Raw genomic sequence first — 22634 nt, forward strand, 5'->3', positions numbered from 1 at the left:
TGGTCTTAGCTACTAGCTTCGTCCCAGCATGTTGTTTTTGCAGATGTTTTAAGAGATTTGAATGACTGGTTTGGGCAGTAGATATGCTCTTTGACCCGCCAGGACATAACTCACATTCAACTAAAACGTTCTTTCTTTGTGCTCGACAAAAGTGAAATAGTGAGAATATCTCCAGGTGGAGAAACTAGACTTGAGCTCGCCGCCGCCATGATAGTCTTGTTAGTAAAACACACAAACACGCCCACAGCCCGTCTCCGCATGTGACACAGGAAGTATTTAAGTACATTTACTCAAGTACTGTACTTAAGTACAGTTCTCATCTCTGTTCACCTGGCTGTTGACTATAAAAAAAACTAACGGAGTAACGCACCATGTAGTAACGGTAACTGAGTTACTGAATTTAAAAAGTAATGCGTTAGAGTACTAGTTACTGCCAAAAATAACGGCGTTACAGTAACGCGTTAGTCCCAACACTGCATATGACACAGGAAAAAAGAAAAGACTCTGAACCCTTTCTTTGCCATTATATAAAAATAGTGTTGCTATAAAAGTATAAATCAGGCTTACTAATAAGACAACTCAGATCTGAAGCTACGCAGGAATCTGCTGCCAGAATGCAATAAAAAAGACAAAATTAATAGAATTAAACCCTTTTTTTTGTTGCATTTTAGTAGATTATAAAAATAAATGCCTTTAAAATAGGATGCAAGCAACACTAGTTTCTTAACCTGAATTGATAATAGACTATAATCAATTTAAACAGAACAGATCTTAATGTTTGCATTCTTATACCATTTTGTACAATAATTATAATGAATAAGTTCAAACAAACTAAACTTACAGCTGATTAATAACGGTATCTAACTTGAGTTTTTTATTGTATCAAAAACCTGTTGAAATGCTACTGTTATTTTTACTGTCCCCCCAAAAGTGCGTCGCAGCCTCCATGAATGCTTCTTTCACAACTTCGCCATCTTGAAAGACGTCATGTGTTTCGCAAGAACGTGACTGACACGATAAGATGCTATGGTAGCAGCCTTGCTCTTGTTGTTGGGCCTGGTGATAATGGACTGCTGTGCATTAGCTGTCCTCTCAGGCCCCTCCCCTTTTGGGAGCGTAGGGCAGAATTAGGAGGGAATTCCGTCTCGTAGCGTTTGTTGCACTGTTTTGAAATGCCGCTCCTAAAAGACCCTTCTTTGATAAAGCCACGCTCGCATTGCAGACGAGACAGATGGACTTTGAATTGGAATAGATACAAAAATAATCATCCTCTCACTCGGAGTGAAAATGATATATTTGGGGCTTTCTTGCTTCTGCCATTGCGGTCTTGTGTGTGTGCGGACTGTCACTCCTGTTGACACGGACAACGTCAGCGAACTAGTGCCCACAAGCCACGCCCCGACACATGGGGTCACGCCAGCCAATCACAAAGCTGTGATGCGTTCAAGTGCATTATTCTGGCACAGGAAGATTATGTTATAGACATTAACGATACAACTGAATATTGTTCTATTTTTAGACACATCTCGCAATCGACTGGGAATCTCCCCAGTCTCGCGGGGGAGATTGGTTGGGCACCCCTGGTTTTAGATGATGTTGCAAAATAAAATAACAAACTTTTGCGCATGCAACAACACAAATAGGCCTTTATAATATTCAAATAAATAAGCAAAACTCAAATAATATAATAAACAACTTAGGTATTCTTTCTTTCTTAATAATGCTTATATAACTTCATAACTTAAAGGGTACTTGTAGGGTTAAAAACTTGTTCCTCTATGGCGTTTCTCAAACAGATTGCCCATCACTGTGGCTTTATCACAGGCGCCGTGGGAATTGTAGTGCTTTATAGTGCGTTGACTACAGACGTCACAATTAGGTGGCCTTTCTTATAAAATCTAAATTCTGGCTCTAACACATATATCATTGAAATCTGTGGAATCTCAGCTTTCATATGATATCTTGTTTGTGTAGATCCAATGAAGTATAAAATATGTCTAAAGTGAGTTATGTGCCAAGTGCGTTAGCACTCTTTCGCTTAGTGCTATTTCAGAGGCTCGGCATTAGACTTGTGTTTTGTTTCGGTAAAATTAGTTTTTTCCCGTTAAGTGGGTATTCATAGTTTGTTAAATGTTAAGAAGCCCTCAGACGCTGTTTCTTGCAAGATGTTGCAGCAGCCCGGGCTAAACAGGTTAAATACCAACCGACTATGTGCTATATGTGAGATTTATGCCATTAATAACTGTGCAATATATACCTGGCTGCTAAATCCTAAGAACTGTTACAGGATCTGTATTTTGTAAATTGTGTAACTTTTTTTATTTTTTATTATATTTTTATTATATCATAACTTCTTCTTTTTTTTTTACATTATTACTTTTTAACCTGTTAAGCCACGAGCCTGTTTTTCAGGCCTCAGGTTCGAAAATGACATTCCCAGAACAAATGACTAAACTTCCCTTCTAAAAGGGGTAAATTAATAGTCTTCAATGATAAACCTGTGAGTTGGATGTAGAAAAGTCAGAATCAATATAGAATTTTTTTTATTTGAATGTAAATTCAGATTGAACATAGTAAAAAAATGTAAATGATAGTGTCCGTCCAAAAAAAACACATTACTTCAATCAATGTTTATTTATATAGCCCAATATCACAAATGTTACATTTGTCTCAGTGGTCTTCACAGTGTGTACAGATAATCAGTATGACAATACGACACCCTCTGTCCTTAGACCCTCACATCGTACAAGGAAAAAACTTCGAAGAAAACCCAGTTTAAAGGGAAAAATGGGAGAAACCTCAGGGAGAGCAACAGAGGAGGGATCCCTCTCCCAGGATGGACAGACGTGCAATAGATGCCGTGTGTAAATTGAAAAGATAATACATTTGCAACATAGGTAGTCCAAATGTTTGGAAATGCATGTGTGTATAATAGGAAGATGAATCCACGAGGATATCCATCCAGGACCGATGATCCAGGACCACAGCCACGACTTGCGATCCAGCGCTCGCGATCCAGGACACAGGACCGCAGGATAATCCATGACTCCGGATCCCAGCGAATATAGACACCAAAAAGAAAGACATTTGGGGAAGCTGGGTTAATCGGAACATGAGAGGTACACAGGTTATAGACAGAGAGAAGGAAGAAGTAAGATGTCCCCCCGACAAACTAAGCCTATATCAGCAAAACTAGGGCTGAATCTAATCAGCCCTAAACTATAAGCTTTATCAAAAGGAAGGTCTTAAGCGCACTCTTAAAACGGATAGGGTGTCTGCCGCCCTAAACACAAACTGGAAGCTGATTCCAACAAATGTGGAGCTTGATAAGAAAATGCTCTGGCTCCCATTGTACTTTTAGAGATTCTAGGAACAACCCAACAACCCTGCATTCTTGGAACGCAATGCCCTAGTAGGACAGTAGGGTATAATGAGTTTTTTTAAGGTAAGATGGCGCCTGCCCATTAAGGGCTTTGTAGGCGAGAAGAAGAATTTTAAATTATATCCTGTGTTATATAGGAGCCAGTGTAAGGCAGCCAGAACAGGAGTAATGAGGTTCCCTTTTCCTAACTCTGGTTAGTACACGAGCCGCAGCATTTGAATCAGCTGAAGCGACTTGACTGCTTTCTTGGTACTCCCCTGATAATAAAGAGTTACAATAATCCAGCCTAGAAGTAACAAATGCATGGACTTAGTTTCTGCATCGTTTTGAGGCAAGATATGCCTGATTTTTGCAATGTTACGTAGATGGAAGTAGGCGGTCCTTGGAAATTGATTTTATGTGGGCGTTAAAGGATCAATCCTGATCAAATATAACACCAAGATTCCTTACAGTCTCACTGGAGGCCAAATTAATGCCATCCATAGTTAGTATATCTTTAGATAACTTGTTTCGTAGATTCTTCGGGCCAAGTACAATAACTTCAGTTTTGGTCGTGTTTTAACATCAAAAAGTTTAAGGTCATCCACGTTTTAAGTCCTTAAGGCAGTCTTGAATTGTATTTAGATGATTAATTTCATCAGGCTTGATTGATAAGTATAGTTGAGTATCATCCGCATAACAATGAAAGTTTACAGAATGATTCCTTATAATATTGCCCAACGGAAGCATATACAATGTGAACAAAATAGGTCCGAGCACTGAGCCCTGTGGCACTCCATGGCTAACTTTGGTTTGCGTGGAAGATTCATCGTTAACACGTACAAACTGAGAGCGTTCAGATAGATAGGACCTAGACCAGCCTAAAGCAGTTCCCTGTATGCCAACTAAGTGCTCTAGTCTTTGCAATAGGATATCATGGTCGATAGTATCAAATGCAGCACTGAGATCGAGCAAAACAAGAATAGAGACAAGTCCCTTGTCTGAGGCTATTAGAATGTCATTTGTGACTTTAACCAGAGCTGTCTCTGTGCTATGATGTGTTCTAAAGCCAGACTGAAAATCTTCAAATAAATCATTGTTTTTTAAGTAATCACACAGCTGTTTTGCGACCGCTTTCTCAAGAATCTTTGAGAGGAACGGAAGATTAGAAATAGGTCTATAGTTGGCTAAAACATCTGGATCGAGGTCGTGCTTTTTAAGAAGCGGGTTTTATCACTGCTACTTTGAATGATTGTGGAACATAGCCTGATAATAAAGACATATTCATAATATTTAATAAAGAAGTGCTAATTAATGGAAAAACTTCCTTCAACAGCTTAGTTGGAATGGGGTCTAACATGCACGTTGATGGTTTAGAAGAGAGAATCATTGTAATTGTTCAAGGTTTATGGCTGAAAAGCATTCTAGTTTACTATCTAGTGTAATATTAGAACTTACGTTTCCGGGAGCTGTTGATAACACTATACTGGTCAAAGGGAAGAGGTCATTAATTTTGTTCTAAGAGTAACAATTTTATCGTTTAAAAAGCACATAAAATCAAATACTACTGAGTGCTATGGGAATAGAAGGCTCAATGGAGCTGTGGCTCTCTGTCAGCCTGGCTACAGTGCTGAAAAGAAATCTTGCATTATTCTTATTCTCATCTATTAATGAAGAGTAGTAGGCTGCTCTCGCTTTACGCAGTGCTTTCTTATATCATTGAGAGTAATATGCCAAATTAAACGAGATTCTTCAAGTTTAGTGGAACGCCATATCCTTTCAAGTTGTCTAGACTTTGCTTTATTTTGCGTATTTTACTTATAGTGACAACCACCTTGAATGATTGGATCAGAGACTAAAAACTTTGGAAATCCAAACTATAACATATAAGTACCCTGTATCAAGATTGATGCAAAGCAAGTGACATTTTACCTTTTTAGAGAGGTTTAGCAACAAAAAAAACACTTCTGGGGTCATTTGGGTGGATTTTCCATATCTCCGGCCCCCCTCGGTCCATGTTGATGATTGACACCTCTTTTGAACCGTGAGAGCCAATATATTCGAGGGGAAGTCCCTAAAATCCAGAATGCCAAAAACCGGAAGCTGTCATACCCTCTCGTAGCTCTCATTAGCAGCTAATATGAAAACTCTGTTATTGACATAAATATGGTGATGGAATATCAGTAATCATTTCAAAGTGACACAGACACATTGGATTAACCTTCAGCAGCGTTTTTATCCTTTTAATGCCATTGATCACAACTTTTGATCAGAAACAGCAAAAGGTAAGACATATTTCCCGGTGTTTGCTCCGTAAAGCTACGTGGTGTGATGTCTGGGTTGCTTCCCCTGGCGCAAATTTTTGATCGCTCACTGATGATACTTATATTTCTAGAATCTATGGAATCTCAGCTTGCTTGCCGATATCTTGTTTGTGCAGATTCGATAAGTAATGAGGGTATTTAGCGTGAGTTCTAAGCTAAGTGCGTTAGCATTTTTTCGCTCAGGGCTAATTCAGAGCCTTTATTATTACCCTTGTTTCATTGAGTTAAACATTGTTAATATTGTCTGATAGCTGAGTTTCTTCCCGTTAAGTGGGTATGACACATTCATAGTTTGTTTAAGGTCCCATGTCATGGCCATTTCTACTGATCATAATTCCATTGTTGAGGTCTACCAGAATAGATTTACATTGTGCAATTTTCCAAACTCACATTGGTTTTTTCATACAGCATCTCTCTATGGTATGTGTATTCACTCTCTGTCCTACACGGCTTGTTGGAGCTCCTGCCCCCCCCCTCCCTGTGAGCCCACTGTGCTCTGATTGGTCAGCTCGCCAACTCTGTTCTGTAGACCACCGTTACAACGGAAACATCAGTGATTATGAGTTACAATGGCATTTTTAGCAACCAGAAATGACACCAGTAATGACAAAAAGATGAGAATTCTGCATGGAGTCTGGGTGCCGTGTTGGCAGGACGTTGCGAGGCTCGCTGCTGCTCACACACAGACTCACACACAGACTCACAGCCTCGCTGCGTCCCGCCGTCACCGCGGAGCTGAAGCTGAGAAAAGATGGAGTTTGTGTGTGTGTGTGAGGATTTCCGTGGATTAGTCAATTTGGACCAATCCGCGGACTTAAACTAACGGCTCCGCGGACGTAGCGTACCGGCTCCGGATTGGTCCATTTGGGTCGTCGTTACGTAACCTGGCATTCTGGGGCAGCATAGACAGGCCTTTTATGTGTTAGAGTTTTACTCGCTACAGGGTGTACTTTGAGGGTTTGTGACTCTGCAGACCGTTTACATGCATAAAAAGCTACATAACACACAAGGGGATGGGTAATGACCAGAAAAGCAATGACATGGGACCTTTAAATGTTAAGAAGCCCTCGGACGCTGTTTCTTGCAAGATGTTGCATTTTGCCCCAACGGAAATTTTATTGCATTATCATTACTTTTACTTATGAAGGTGCTGTACATTTTTCTGTTGATACTTGCATCCTTTACTTAAATAAGGTTTGAATGCAAGATTTTCATTTGTAATGGAGTATTTTCATTCTATAGATGTAGTGTGTCTGTGAACGATGCCAATACAATTCCTTGTTTACATTGCAGCTAGTGCTAAACTGGAAGTGGAAAAGGGCTGAGCTACATAAGGTGAATTGAGCCAACAAAAAAACACATAGGTGGGACTAAGAAAGATAATATGAAAGTATAAAAACAAAGGCATTAATTAGGACTGCAAAATGTCTCCCATTGTAATGGCGATTAGATTTTTAGATGCCAACTAGGGGCTGAACGATTAATCGATTTTAAATCGAAATCGCGATTCGAGATGATGCGATTACAAATCGCAAAGCCTGCGATTTTTTTGTAACTTTTTTTTACATTTTTTTGTTTTCTTCTTGTGTGTCAGTCATCCACACCAATCAGAAGTGCTGTGCTACACATGTACCAGCCATTGTTAATCAATCAGAAGTGGCCCATGATCCAATCACCTGCCAAGTGCTTTTGAAAGTGCCTGCCCTTTCCAAATGGCTTCCAATGGAGCTTTCCTAGATAGTTTGGTGAAACAAACCATCTGAATCAGGTTAGTGATGCTCCATCACATGTTCTACATCTAAAGGGTAATCTTAACTGAAGCTTGACTTTAAAGCAACCCAACGGAAGTTTCATGTAAGTTTAGTTCTTTCACTCGTAGCTCGGGCTGCGGGGGTGCTAGAGACAGGAGTATGTTGATACGACCTTCCTAGCCGGAGTTATGGCCGCATTTTACAATAAACTTCTGTTGGGTCGCTTAAAATAAATATCGCAAATCGCAATATTTGTCAGAAAAATCACAATTAGATTTTTTCCCAAAATCATGCAGCCCTAATGCCAACACTTTTACTGTGTGCTTCCTGTTTGTTGTAGATGTCCAGCTGCTGGTGGTGGTTAAGAAGAGGTTCTCCCTAACCAGCAGGAGTGGAGCACCAGTCTGATCCAGGAGGACCCAGAGCCCACCCCCACACATTAAGCAGGAACAGGAGGAACACAGGATCAGTCAGGAGGGAGAGCAGCTTAAGGAGCTGGAGGATGCTGATATCACCAAGTCCACTTTCACTCCTGACCCTGTGAAGAGTGAAGATGATAAAGAAAAACCTCTGTCCTCACAGCCTCATAAAAGACAAACTGAACACATTGAAACAGAAGCTGATGGAGATGACTGTCGAGGACCAGAACCAGCCAGGAACTCAGATCCAGAGAGCAGTTTACAACCAAAGACTGAGGACGACACTGGAGACTCTTATGAACCTGACACTGGAGACTCTTCTGAACCTCACGCTGAACACAGTGCTGATTGGAAGGGGACCAGAGAAGCTGCGTCAGGCTCCAACTCACTAAAAAATAGACAAGAGTCTGTCAGTGATTCAAGCCGTAGTGCTGTAAAGAAACAATTTGGCTGCTCTGTGTGTACGAAATCTTTTACAAATACAAGAGATGTAAATCAACACATGAGAATCCACACAGGAGAGAAACCCTTTAGCTGCTCAGTTTGTGAGAAAGCTTTTCACGGAGTGGACATTTAAAGCGACACATGAAAGTCCACACAGGAGAGAAACCCTTTAGCTGCTCAGTTTGTACCAAATATTTTGCATTGAGTGAAAATTTAAAAAAACACATGATAATCCACACAGGAGTGAAACCAATCAGAAGCTCAGTCTGTAAGCAATCTTTTTTTACTGAGTGGAAGTTTAAAGGAACACACGAAAACACACACAGGAGAGAAAGCCTTTAGCTGCTCATTTTGTACCAAATCTTTTGCATTTAATGGCAGTTTTAAAAAACACATGAGAGTCCACACAGGAGAGAAACCATACAGATGCTCAGTGTGTAAGAAAACTTGTTCACAGAGTTCAAATTTAAAGAAACACATGAGAATCCACACAGGAGAGAAACCATACAGATGCTCGGTCTGTGAGAAAGCTTTTTCACAGAGTGGAAGTTTAAAGGCACACATGAGAATCCACACAGGAGAGAAACCATACAGATGCAATGTTTGTGACAAAATATTTAAATGGCGTTGTGATTTTCAAAAGACACAAGTGTGTTGGTCATCAGTCCTCACAGCTTAATGATATTCAAACTGAGGATAATGGAGAGGCAGAGCCTCCAATCAGCAGTTCAGCTGAACACATGGAAACAGAAGCTAATGGAGAGGACAATGAATAAGTCATATGACTGTTATACATGAGAAAAATCTGTCTGACTGGATTAACATTGTTGCACAACATTCATATAAGACTTAAATGAACTCCATCTTTATCAACATAGGTGGACAATATGTTTAATGTTTTTGTCACACTAATTTTCTGATTTATACGTTAACCTCTTAAGCCCTGAGCCTGTTTTTCAGGTTTTCAGGCTCGAAATGCCAACTAACACAACAAAGACTATATCTTCACTTCTAAAAGGGGTAAATTAATAATCCTTTCTCTCAAAGCAAGGTTGCATCTGTGAGTTGGATGTAGAAGTGTCAGAATCAATATAGATGTTTTTATTTTAAAGTAAATTCAGATGGAACATAGTAAAAACATGTACATTCTAATGTCCGCCTAAAAACAAACCATTACTTATGGTGAAAACCACCCTTGAAAGAAGGGTTAGTAGACTAAAAGCTTTAGGAATCCAAACTATAACATATAAGTACCCTGTATCAAGATTGATGCAAAACAAGTGAAATTTGACCTTTTCAGAGAGGTTTAGAGTCCAGGCGGACTCTGGGTAATTTGGAAACTGTCAGTTCCATTTGACCTTTTTCACTGGAAAAATCATTTTATTATTTAAATTATCACTATAGGTATTCATTCCATCCAAATACAACTGTTGTGAAAAATAAATAAAAATCATACTCTGTTATCTGCTGTCCGCTCTGTGCTCTGTGCTCTCTGGGTCCTGCAATTCTTGCTTCCTTACATAGTAAACACTGCGTAGAGTCTGCTCTATGCTGGCTGGCATTCTTTATACTTTACGCAGGACCACATCTCTGGAACCCATTGATCGATTTGGGTGATTTACACCTTTTTCTTAACCATTATATCTAATAGAATCGATGGGCAGTTCCCAATTCCACGTAAACATTACCATTGCGGACGTAATAGAGAAGCAAACGAAGCATATCTGAAAGTACAAGCCTGAACGGCAAACACTTTATACTCAGTATATTGCCATAAATATGATGATGGATTATCAGTAAATGTCTACATGACACAAAGACATTGGATCAAAGGTGGAGTAGGTAAGTTTGAGAAACCGGCTCGAGATACACTTTTTGTTATATTCCATGGAATGCTCTTAACATCCCGATAGAAAGGAAGTGCCAGGTCCCTCTGTGCTTCATTGTCAAAAGGAACTGTTTCAGGGAGTGGCACGACCGAAATACTGGAACATTCAGGTAGGTATAAAGTTCAGGTAGGTATAACATTTTGTGTTTATTTAAAAAAAAAAATACTTGTTTTTATATACCTAGTGTGATTTTATTGTATAGTGTGTTGGTAAAATATTTGTTGTTTTTACAAACCTACAGTGTGGTTTTATTGTATAGTACGTTGGTAAAATGTTTGTTTTTACATGACTATAGTGTGTTGGTAAAATGTTTGAAATAAATCTGCCCCAGTTGGAGTCAAATGTTACCTATGTTTCCGGTTTTTTTTTATTGTGCAAGTACACCTACACACAATGACCTACAGTGTAGTTTATTGTATAGTGCGTTGGTAACAGTTACATACACACACAGCTACACTTACACATACACACCTACACGTACCCACACAGCTACACTTAGATACCCACACAGCTACACTTAGATACACACACACACACAAATATTTGTCTTTTAAGAAAAAAAATTGTATTTATTTTTTGGGTGGAATGAATACCTATAGTGATGATTCAATATAATACAATAATTGTTATAGTCTGGTTACCTGAAAAGGTCATAATGGCACTGATGGAACCAAATGTGCCCAAAGCTTATTCCACCTGGACTTTATTTACATAAACCTCTCTAAAAAGGTCAAATGTCACTTGTTTTGCCTCAATCTTGATACAGGGTACTTATTATATGTTATACTTTGGATTCCTAAAGCTTTTAGGCTACTAACCCATCATTCAAGGTTGGTCTTCACTATAAGTAATGGGTTTTCTTTAGGCGGGAGACAGGGAATTTACATTTTTTTGCTATGTTCCATCTAAATGTACTCTGACACAGAAACATCTATATTGATTCTGACACTTGTACATCCAACTCACAGATGTAACCTTGCTTTGACAACAACAATTATTCAATAAACCTTTTAGAAGTGAAGTTATAGTCATTTGTTCTGGGAATGTCATTTTCGAGCCTGAAACCTGAAAAACAGGCTCGGGGTTTAACAAGGCAAGGCAAGTTTATTTATAGAGCACTTTTCAACGCAAGGCAATTCAAAGTGCTTTACAAAAAAAAATTAAAGACATTAAGCATTAAAAAAGAAAAGCTAATCAAATAAACATTAAGAAAAAAAACATGGATAAAAGTTACAGTGCAGTCTAAAATATAAATAGTTCAATTAAACATTACAAGAAAAAGTACATGGATAAAAGTTACAGTGCAGTTTAACAGGTTAATCTTGCTTATTTTCTTGGAATATTACCCTCCTCCCTTTCTACAATCTACGAATCTAAGAATCTACAATGGCTCTAAACCACTGCTGATAATAGACAACCTTAGTCTTGTGTCAGTGGAATGTATGAATAAATACATATTAATATGGAGCCTGAGGTTTACAAAAACACAGCTCTTAACGTTAAATAGGATACACTGCCTTCAAACACATTTGAATTGAATCAAGCTAATATCCTTTTCAGCTAAATCCCATCTCAGTGTACTCAGCTGACCGTAATCCCTTGCGTTGTACCACCATCAAATCTATCGCTACATATTTGGAACAAGGACCCTTAGTCATGAATATAATTGGTTTGATTGCCAGGCAAATTATTCTAAACATATTTTCCAAATTATGTTTTGTCTCCACAGTTTGGTTGGACTCATGTGACTGCTGATCATGGTGACTCAGTCTCACCTCATCATTCACAACTTGTTAGAGGGATGATCTGGTAAATAAATAGTCCTTTATCATCTTCACATAGATAAAGCTTCACCTTACTCGTTTCTTAATTTGCTGTCTCTTGTTTTACAAAACCTGTTTTCTCTAAATCTCTTATTTATGAGTCTCATGTTAACTCTTCTCTTCTCTCAGGTGTGATCTGTAACGACATTATGGCCTACATGTTTGGTTTCTTCTTCGAGCACACCCCTCTCATCAAGGTTGGTTGCCTATTATTGTTTTTCCTATTATGAAAAACTGTTAATGCCAGCAACAGATCCAGTCCAGCCTGTGTTTCATCAATAAAACTCACGTGTTTCTAGTAAATGGAGGGTACGGAGAATGTGGTGCAGTGGATCATTTTAGGTATTTCTCCATAACATTAGTTCCTTCTCCTTGTTCTTTTTTACTTATTGTTAGTCAGTGTTTTATTGACACATTTCATGGACACTTTGAAAGTGTTGTTTGGTACATGGTGATGTATTAACCTGCTATCGACACATTCACTGTCTTCTGTAGCTTTCCCCTAAGAAGACATGGGAGGGATTAATCGGTGGATTGTTCTCCACCATAGTGTTTGGCATCATGGTAAGAGTTATAGAGAATCCTTAGTTTTTTTGTTTTTGGACGTGTTTTTCTATCTTAAGATAGTTTAGTTAGATAATGCAGCACACATGCCAATCTCGCTATATCAATTAAAATTACACTTTTTTTAGTATGCCTGTGAATTGTATGTGCTCCAGATTATAATTAGATCCTAGTTGGCACATGTTACAGCTTTTCTACAAACTTCATTAATATCGGCAGACAGAAAAAATGAGCCTACAATCCTAACATCCTGGCTGTTTCACTGAGATGTGCAACATCTAATTAAAGCTTGAATTAGCTCTGAATTATTAAACAGTCTACTTGTTGCAGATTTTCTTGCCCTTATGTCTGTCATTTGACCGTGAAACAATATTTAATATTGAAACCTTGCAGCGGAAACCTTGCAGCGGAAACCTTGCAGCGGCGGATAAACTGTGGCTCGCTTACACTAATTGCACCGCATTAGCGCATAATAGCTTCAGATGAGGAGGTGAGGCCCCCTCATAACTGCATGAACCCGTATGGCACAATACAACTCAGTACATTTTTTGTAATTGTTATACCGTTTTTAGTAGAATTGTATAAATTGGAAGGCTAACAAGGTAGTCAGCTCGTCGGTGATTTGCATTCCATGCGTGGTGAACTGCGTGTTAGAAAATATGAGATCTCAGACTGGCTTACCTGTACGTCAATCAAGTGGCAAATGCCATGGATGATAGGCTAACTTAATTTTTTTTTTTTAAATCTTTTTTTTCTGTGTGTGTGTCGGCAGCTGTGCCACATGTGACCTGATTGCTAATTCAAGATGTTTTTGAGGACCCTTTGATATGCATACCAGTGGCAAATGTTTGCTTCATTTGGTGGTTCAAATATAAAAGATTCTCTAATGTTGAGTTCATTTTGTTTGTTTTCTTAAGGGAAAGCGACCCAGGTAAAAATGTCCCTATGATGTCCGTATGACTTTTTGTTGATATTGATAAAGAAAGGAAAAGCAGTTTTGGCTTGTGCTTCAAACTTCAAAAAAGGCCAAATACTGGTACAAAGTAATATTTCTAAGTTCATCAACAAATAGTCATAGTCAAAACATCTTTCTGGGTTATTTTGGGAACAAACATCTGTATTCAGTGTACATGGGTCCAACTCTGGTTGGATAAAGAGAAAGGCTCTTATATGTCACCATAATCATCCAATCACATCAGGTTGTCCATCATGTCTGTGCAGATTCATCCTTTCATTTCTATCCAATCAGAAAATATATCATTTATCCTCGTCAGTGAAAGCCCAATGAAGTACCTCACGTGTAAATGTAACCCTGGCTATCAATTTTATTGGGTTCTGTCCTCAGAAAAAGCGGTATCTTTTTAAACAATTTACTCACTTTTTTGTAACAACATTTGCTTGATTATGGCAATCAATTTCTAAAAGAGATAATGAATGTATAGTCTCTTCCTTTCCACCTTTTCCACTGTCACTCCATCCTTTCATTAATGTCATTTCATGTCTTAACATGATTTATTTATTCACTGTGAGAAAATCTTTTCAAAGGGACTATATTGTACATTTAAGAAGATGTTTAGAAACGGTGTTCTTCAGTATTTTTGGTTATAGGAGAAATGGAGATAGCAGCGAAGTATTTTTCTGTCTTTTCGTGTTGCTGTGACTTCAGTGCAGTTGGGTGTTTTTTAGGCTGTTCCACCGTAACTGTAACTAAAGCATTGTCTCCAGAAATGATATGTTTAGGACTGGTGTCTCAGCATTTATAGATATGTTCTATTTCTATTTTTAAGGTCATATCCCGCAGCTCTGTTCTGCCATTTCAACACCTTTCTCACTCCCAACCCGTCACATGTTGACGGTCGGTCAGGGCCCCTCCCCGTCACCATATTGCGCAGGGTACCCCTTGAGAGTCAGTTTTCAACGGAGGGGCGTCCCATTGACTTGCATAGAGCATCCTGAACGTTGGTAATAGACGAGTTGGGATCGCGGCAAAATGCTCTCCGCAGATCCATTCTCACAGCGTTTATTAACCCTTTTCCTACTCAATATCAAGCCACACTTATTGTTTTTTTACTTCTTTGAATAATGTAGGACTTTTGTTGCCGTCAGTTATGGGGAGAGTAGAGGCTCAGAATACTGAAATCTGTATTGTTTCATCGTTTTTTCCTTCTAATTTTGTATTCTTTTCTAAACCACACACTGTTATTTACTCAACAATAACACATAATTATCCTTGTGTTTATTTATTTGTTTGATTAATAATCACAAGTTGGAGTCCGTCAGGACCGAGGTTCGGAGCAGCTCATAGTAGTTGCTTTAGAGAATTTTACACCCGGAAGTAAGTATTCTCTCTGCTTCGCTTGACAAACCCCGTGATAGTCCTCAAGCTCTGTGATTGGATGTTTGAGTGTGTGTAGCCTTTATTTAACCAGGTGAAAGCCCCTTGAGATCAAAAGATCTATTTTTCAAGGGTGACCTGCAGGACATTAGTTACACATGTAACATAAAAACAACAGAACAACAATAAGGATGACATACAACATAATGTACAGGGTACAGTTTACAAAACTCTATTTACAGTGACAGGTACCATGAGTATCAAACAGCATGTCACCCAGCCGAGTTTTAAAGTGATGCAGGGGAACCAAAGTGCTCAGTTTTAAACAGGTTTGCAGACTGTTCCAATTTAGTGGAGCTGCACATCTAAAAGCTTTCTTCCCTAAGACAGTCCTAGCACCCCTAGCAACATCATGAGATCTCAGGCAATATGTACTTTCAATTCGTCGAGAGATCAGAGAGCAGATATAAAAAGGTAGTTTACCCAACATGTCTTTATAAATGAACATGTACCAATGACTGAGCCTCCGTACAGTTAGTGAAGGCAGACCTGCCTTGGCATACAGGGTACGGTGATGAGTAAGTCCTATACAGTTAGTAACAAATCTCAGAGCACTGTGATACGCAGCATCTAACTTTTCCAGGCCATTGCCTGGGCAGGTGCATTCATATATATCAAATCACAGCAGCCAGGTAAAAAGGTCACAGTGACTAGCCTTTTCCTGGCTTCAAATGAGAAACAGGACTTGTTCCTGTAGAACAAGGGGACGGGTGGCGCAGTGGTCTGTGCATCCGATCATCAGATCAAGGGGGAGTGCTGGGGCACTCCTGTTCGAAACCCGCTCCTGCCGCCACTGCGTCAGGCCGTTGTGTCCTTGGGCAAGACACTTCACCCGGATTTGCTCCTGTACAGCAGTGTTTCCCAACCTTTTTTGAGTACTGTACCCCAGTGTTTCCCAACCTTTTTTGAGTACTGTACCCCCACAGCATTTCAAGCCAACCTAAAGTACCCCCTACTACGCAATCAATCGTGGTGATATATATTAAGTGTGTGTGTGTGTGTGGGCCATTAATCCATTTACTCTGCCGGTCATCGCCGCAGCGCCGTCTGTGCACACATGAGAGCAGGATTTCCAATCCAGCTTGTGTTGAGAGAAAAAATTGTCAATAACGTTAAAAACGTCCTGTCCGGTAGTTCTCCCCGTGAGTTTCTTGCAAAACAGAATGTGCTCGTTCATCTCCAAAGTGTCTTTGTGCTTCCCCACTGACATCCGTTGATTCGTCCAACTGCAAAGCGAACGTACCAGACATTTTTCCACCATTTGGTCAATAATGTCAATTCCCATGTCGGCGATCCGATGGCACACAGTATTATTTGACAACGGCACTTTCTTCAGGACATCAGCTGCTTTCTCATAGTTTCTGCGAGAATTATAGCAGCAGGCAAGATTAGCTCTTCGGCTATGGTAAATGGCTTTTTCGATTTAGCAACGAGTAGCGATACGGCATAAGATGCCTCCAAGGCCTTGGTTGAGACCGATGTCGCTTTCTTTAGTTTTTCTTAAAAGTTTTGCTTCCCTTAAATTCAGCCAGCTTTTGGTGGAAAAACTCTGCAGGCTTACCCACACAGGCGGGATGTCTAGTACTAAGGTGCCGATGTAAATGGGATGGTTTCATGCTATTATTAGAAAGCACGTCGCCACAGATGAAACACATTGGCTGCGGTGGCTCTGTAGTTGTGACCGTAAACCCGGAGAGCACATAATGTTCACCAAACTGACGATTCTTCACCTTCTCTGTTTTCATTTTCTTGAGAACGGGTTCTCCTGATTCAGCAGTATCACCTGTGCTGTTGTTTCTGGATGAACCAGCTCGACTCAGCCATTGATCCATAATGAGTATGTTAACAGAAATGTTGATCACAATAAACACCAGCGCATTCACTTGATAGGATGTTGATATTTTCCTAGCTAGCAAGAAAACCAGTGCGCCACTACAATGATGATGATGTAACACCTGACAGTCCGGGGAAGCTGAACGCCGCGCCAATAATAATATATAGCCAGCAAATTATTACTTAATTTGAATGCCCCCAATTTTGGTTAAATTATTACAGATTATGCATTATTCATTATTTGGGTACAATTTTCCTGTAAAAAAAAAAAAATCTAAAATCAAATTTTTTTTTTACTTTTCAAAATATTTTCACGTACCCCCTGGGGACCACCCACGTACCACTAGGGGTACGCGTACCCCCGGTTGGGAAACACTGCTGTACAGTACATGTATAATACCAATGTATACTTGTAAAAGCGCCTCGATGACCTCGAGGCGTGAAGATGGACGTGTGGCGCAGTGTACTGTGCAATGATCATCAGATCAAGGGGTGAAACCCGCCGCTGCTGCATCTGTAAAGCCGGTGTGTCCTTGGGCAAGACACTTCACCTGAACTTGCTCCTGTGGGTATTGTCCACAGTTTCTGACATGTATGAATGTATGTATTATATGTGTAATGTGTGTTTGAGTCATTGAAAAAGCGCTATAATAAATGTAAGGAATTATTATTATTATTAGAAGAAACCTAGCCTAACTCTCAGCTTTTTAAGCAGATTAGTGACCTGAAGTTTAAAAATAAGACAATCATCAAGCCATATACCAAGGTATTTGTAACAGGCAACACATTCAAGTGTTGTTCCTTTGTGGGCCGAGGGTTACGCCGAGCGTCGAACAGCACTTTGAAATGGGATGGAACCACGGCAGACTGTGCAAAACTGGATTTGAACGGGTCCAACCCGTCCCCCCCCTCCCCACCCCGTCCCCAGAACTACACATGCTGGCTATTGTGTGTTTTGCAACATGCTCTATGGCACGTCTTTACTGGGAATTGTAGTTTTAAAAGACGTTTTCGTATTTCCCATAATAAGAAGTTGCCAGTATTAAACTGTGTACATCCCTGGAGGTTTAGGGGATAGGAAACACTCAAATTTAAAACATATAATTAATAAATGGGTGAAAATTGCTTGTGCCCATAATGGGCAGCATTACCCACATGACAGCTAAGGTCAGAAGAGCTTTATTTGACAGCTGGTCTTATGTCTGTGACCCCTCCTGTTGTTAATAGACAAGCCTGAAACATTTACTTGTCAAGGTTCAGAGGCAATTTTGCAAATATGGCAGTAGCCATCGATCATCAAGATGTAAAACATATCTTATTACATTGTGACATCTATAAAGCCGAAAGAGAAAAGCTAAAGGATAAAGTTATCGAGGCAGAGAGGGAGTGGAATGTGTTTGGTATTCTGGGAACAGAAGGAGAGGGAGTAAAGGCTGCTACACACCAACCTGAGACCAAAGAACGCGTACCGAAGGCGTCCCGACTTGTACATCCTCTACGCGCCTGCGTCGGCTACGAACACACCGCAAAGACTTCAGTTGATAGTGGCAATAACTGTCCTTACCAGCAGGCAGCGGTATTGTGTATCGTCATTCAAAAGAACCAACAACCGGAAGACAGACTATACACCGAGAGAAGAAGAACAGGCTGTGTGATATAAACAAACAACAAATAGCGTCTGGGTTCCATTTTCACTCTCTCTCTCGTCGATCGAAAACATGTAAACATAAAAAAGAAACTCTTCCGTCCAGGTGAGATAAAAATGAAAAAGATTAACCGTCTGTGTGTGCCTTCTTAATCGTTGTTTTGGTCCCTCACTTCCGCTTCGCTTCTCATGCACTGACTCGCTAAGCTGAACAGCCAATCAGAGTGATTTCTTGTCCCGACTTTCTTTGGCCTCCCACGGCCTCCCGTGAAAATGTGCCGTAAAGCAACGACGGTGCGGGACCAAGGGGCAAACTCTGGGGAAGAGCCGGGACGCCAATACGGAAGTGCCACACACTGCAGTTCATATATTGGCCCCCATGTCAAAATGCCCAATTTTACAGCAGAAAAAAAACATGTTTCTACCCCTGGCTCCATACATTTTATTATCGATATAGTTAGATTCCACCTTCATGATTATGGATCTGTGAGTGAATTGTTTTCTAACACGACCCTTTTATTTATATTAGGTCTTAACGTGTTTGCATAAATTAGGGCGTGGTCACATTGAGTGACGGCTCTGTCAAGTGACTGCTGTTAGCTTCTTGTTTCTCTGCTAGCAGCTCCGTGATGCTAGCTAGAGGGACTCTGCCTGCTCAGTTCATCCAGGAAAACACACTTGAAGCCGGCCGTAGTTGTTTGTTCTTCATGCTTATATATTGGACTATGTGACTCGCTCTGCGGTTAAAACAGACGGTGCATGAATGCGGTTTTGCGGTAAGTGAAATTCGAGTGCTTTATTTATGTGTTAATGATTTTAATCAGCTACGTAATGAATGTCAAGGCTTGGGTTAGCGTGTAGCGAGTGGGGCTACATCGGTGCTAACGATGCTAATCGTAGCCTCCAAGTTAAAATAATAGACTGTATATATAAGGTTCAAACGAAATAGACGTTAAGTGGGATAATACTGTTGAACAAACGGCTTCTGTTTGAGGTTGATAAAATAAGGTCATCCTTGTAACTTAGAGATATATTTTATTATGTAGATAGGAACTGTATGCATCGCTAAGGTTAATTTAAATTGGCTATGCTCAAGTATGTAGACAAGTAAACGTCGAAGTAGTGTATGTGAAATCAACCTCACAATAAGAGTGTATATTACAATTATTAATGTCATATTTCAAGATGATTATGTAGATATTACAATATGGTTGGTTGAGCTGGAGTTCATTATTGAGCTTACACATTAAGGTCACAGTCATCTGAAGAACGAACCCAAATCTTGTTGTTTTTATTAATTGCATTACCAAATGGGTATCAAATAACAGTAAGCATTGGTAACACAACTTCCAAAGTTACAGTAAAATAAAAAGGACCCTGACTCGGACAATACACAATCCAACATGTTCAACAGAAGATAATCAGTTATATTGTTTGTACACATGGTACTTTACATATATATCTGTTTGTTTAAGGTGTCCAGGTGATGCAGACAGGCTGGACCAGAGAGTGAGAGACAGAACTGGACTCCTCACAGCAGTGAACTTCAGCACAGGTACAAAGACTCTTTTTTTCATATTGTACAAAGAATCAAGAAAGATATTGGTTTAAATAAATTAAGTATTGACTTGAATACACATTCCATTAAACAAACTAGATCACCTACACATCAGTTAAGTTGAGGGTTTTTTCCATGCAAAAAGTCACATTTAGATGTTAACAAGCACTATGATTTTGTCAGCTTTCTAATTTAATGTATTGAAGGCAAAGATATTTAACACATAGTGAGAACTGGCTACTTTATCTCAATATCTGTAAAAAACGTGGTAAAAGTTATCTTTCAGTGAGACAACAGAGCAAGCTTCTACAGTTGCACTACGTTTTGATAACAGTTCAATATTATTTTGATAATACCATATATTTCAATGTTGATGAGCTTCATACTGTTCATTCATAATCTGATAGTTTTGTAGCTCACTGTTGAATAAAAAAAAAAACATTACAATTACAAAATAATTATATCTACAGCCCCTAAACACACAAAAACACACCGCTTTCATAAATAACACAGTTGTTCTGCAATAATATGTGTTATGTTTATGTAATTTTGTTAGGAAAGGACATGCCTGAAAGACACGACATCTTCTCCTTCTCTGAGGGTCAAGAAGAACATCCAAGAGGAACATTAAAAGCTGATGTTATGAGATTTTAAGACCAGTACACTAAGAAATTACTTTTATTGTAAAAACAAGTCAGCTGATCGAATGCACCTATTCCACATATACACTCCATCAGCTAATTATTTATATTTGCCTCACTTTATGAGCTTCACATAACTTGTGCCTTGTACCGCAGAGTTTGCAACGTCACAAATAATGGGGCCAATCTTCAGTCAGATGTGAATGTGTAATCTAACATTTTCAGTAAGAATATATGGACGAAAGGAATATAAATACACAATACAATTTATTGAAATGTGAACCAAAAGTTAATCAAATGTTTTAAATAAAAAGGACATATGGACAGAAGGTGTAAACCTACTAAATGTATAAGTAAACACATTTAGTCAAATAAAGTGACAGACTAGGTGTAGCGGCCAAAATCATATAGAACTAAAACAGATAACTTAACAGCCGCTGAGGCACTAGTTAGCGGATCTTACGCAGGGCAATGATCCAGGTCCAGACAAGATTCTCCGTTGTGCATTTATTATGATCCAATATCATTGACAATGAACAGGTTTCCTATGGTTGGTTCCTTTAAGCCTTTCCTATGGCTTTCCTTTCTTGTGGTTGGAAAAACCCTGATAAAAAAACCGTTTGCCTACTAGTGCTCTTGCTCCCACAACCCACCTCTCTCCAATATATACAATTACACCAGGTGCTCTAATCACCCCCAGTGCCCAAAACATGCCTTCAAATAAAAGCATAGAAACTACTTTAACTTATGACGCTAATTAAGAATACATATAAATAAATGATAATAATAAACACTATAAACAGCAAGAAAATAAATGTTAAACTATTAAATAATATAAAGAGATATATAGCTCCAACATTCCGGCCCCTAATTGTGGCCAGTGTAAACACACAATTACTTAAATATATATAAATGGAGCATACTCCATATTTATCCTATCCATACAAATAATCATCTGCATAGTTTTCAGGCAACAGCTTCCTGGAAAAGAAATGGAGAGAAAGAAAAATAGTCTAAAGAACAAAGAATAAATGTTCATGATGCTAGGCTGCTGCATCCAGGAGCAGGCGGATCTTCAAACCGGTCTCTCCATGACACTGGTCTTCATATGGGGCTCACAGAGCTGACCAATCCTTTTCCGTCCTTCCCTTCATCCAGGGTCCACTTGTATTTGCAATGAAGAACATATATCTCCCGTTGGAAATTATTTTCTGAGCCTTTTCCACTCACTCCATCATCCAATCCTCTTCATAAGGAGGCTCCTCTGTGTCTCCATCACTGTTCACACAATCTATTGGGTTAAGAGGCACATTCAAAAAAGATTGGTCTTTAATTACATGTTTTCTTTTGTATTGTTTGTCTAAAGTCAAGGATCTAGACACTAAGGTCCAAAAGGTTAAACCACGTATCATCACAAAGAGAGACAAAAAACACTTTGTGGAGCAGGGTTTTTGCATGATCTGTTTGATTTTGATTGGGGTAAAATCAATCTGTATGCTGATGTAGAAACTGCATGGTCTTATTTTTATCTTGGATTTATGAAAATTATAGATAGACATGCACCTCTGCGTAAATTTAGAGTGAAGAGACGAAACAATCCTGGTTTTCTGCTAAGCTGTCCAATCTACTTCATGAGAGAAATAATGCTTGGGCTAAGGCTAGGAAATCAGGCTCTGAGGTAGAATGGCTACGTTTTAGGCAGCTAACAAATAGCTTCACATCTCAAATAAAAAGTGCTAAATCAAAGTACTATTTGTCGGTTACCACAGAAAACCTGAATAATCCTAGGAAATGTTGGAAAGCCATAACATCGATTTCCATGGTGATATCCCAAATGAGCTACCTCCGTGCCTTACCACAGCATCTGGCACTATATCAGACAGGGCTAAATTGCTTTAATAAGCATTTTGTGTCTTGTGGCTCTATGTTTGATTCTGTCACTGACTGTACTTCTGCTTCTGTGAACGCTCCAATCCTTGACTCTGAA

At 39.3% G+C, this 22634-nt stretch overlaps 1 protein-coding gene, 1 long non-coding RNA gene and 1 pseudogene across 2 annotated transcripts in view; all 3 read left to right on the top strand.

Moving 5' to 3' along the window:
- LOC117452247 (zinc finger protein 3-like) overlaps positions 1-22634 on the top strand; it is a 55877-nt gene that overhangs the window by 17414 nt on the left and 15829 nt on the right. The gene's annotated exons all lie outside the window — the stretch shown is intronic.
- On the top strand, positions 6313-8921 carry LOC117452257 (gastrula zinc finger protein XlCGF57.1-like; annotated as a pseudogene).
- LOC139434532 (uncharacterized) lies at positions 19836-20660 on the top strand. The gene is made up of 2 exons (XR_011643874.1): positions 19836-20003; positions 20563-20660. It is a non-coding gene; the product is annotated as an uncharacterized lncRNA (long non-coding RNA).

Source organism: Pseudochaenichthys georgianus, chromosome 9 (assembly GCF_902827115.2).
Source record: "Pseudochaenichthys georgianus chromosome 9, fPseGeo1.2, whole genome shotgun sequence".
Lineage (NCBI taxonomy): Eukaryota > Metazoa > Chordata > Actinopteri > Perciformes > Channichthyidae > Pseudochaenichthys > Pseudochaenichthys georgianus.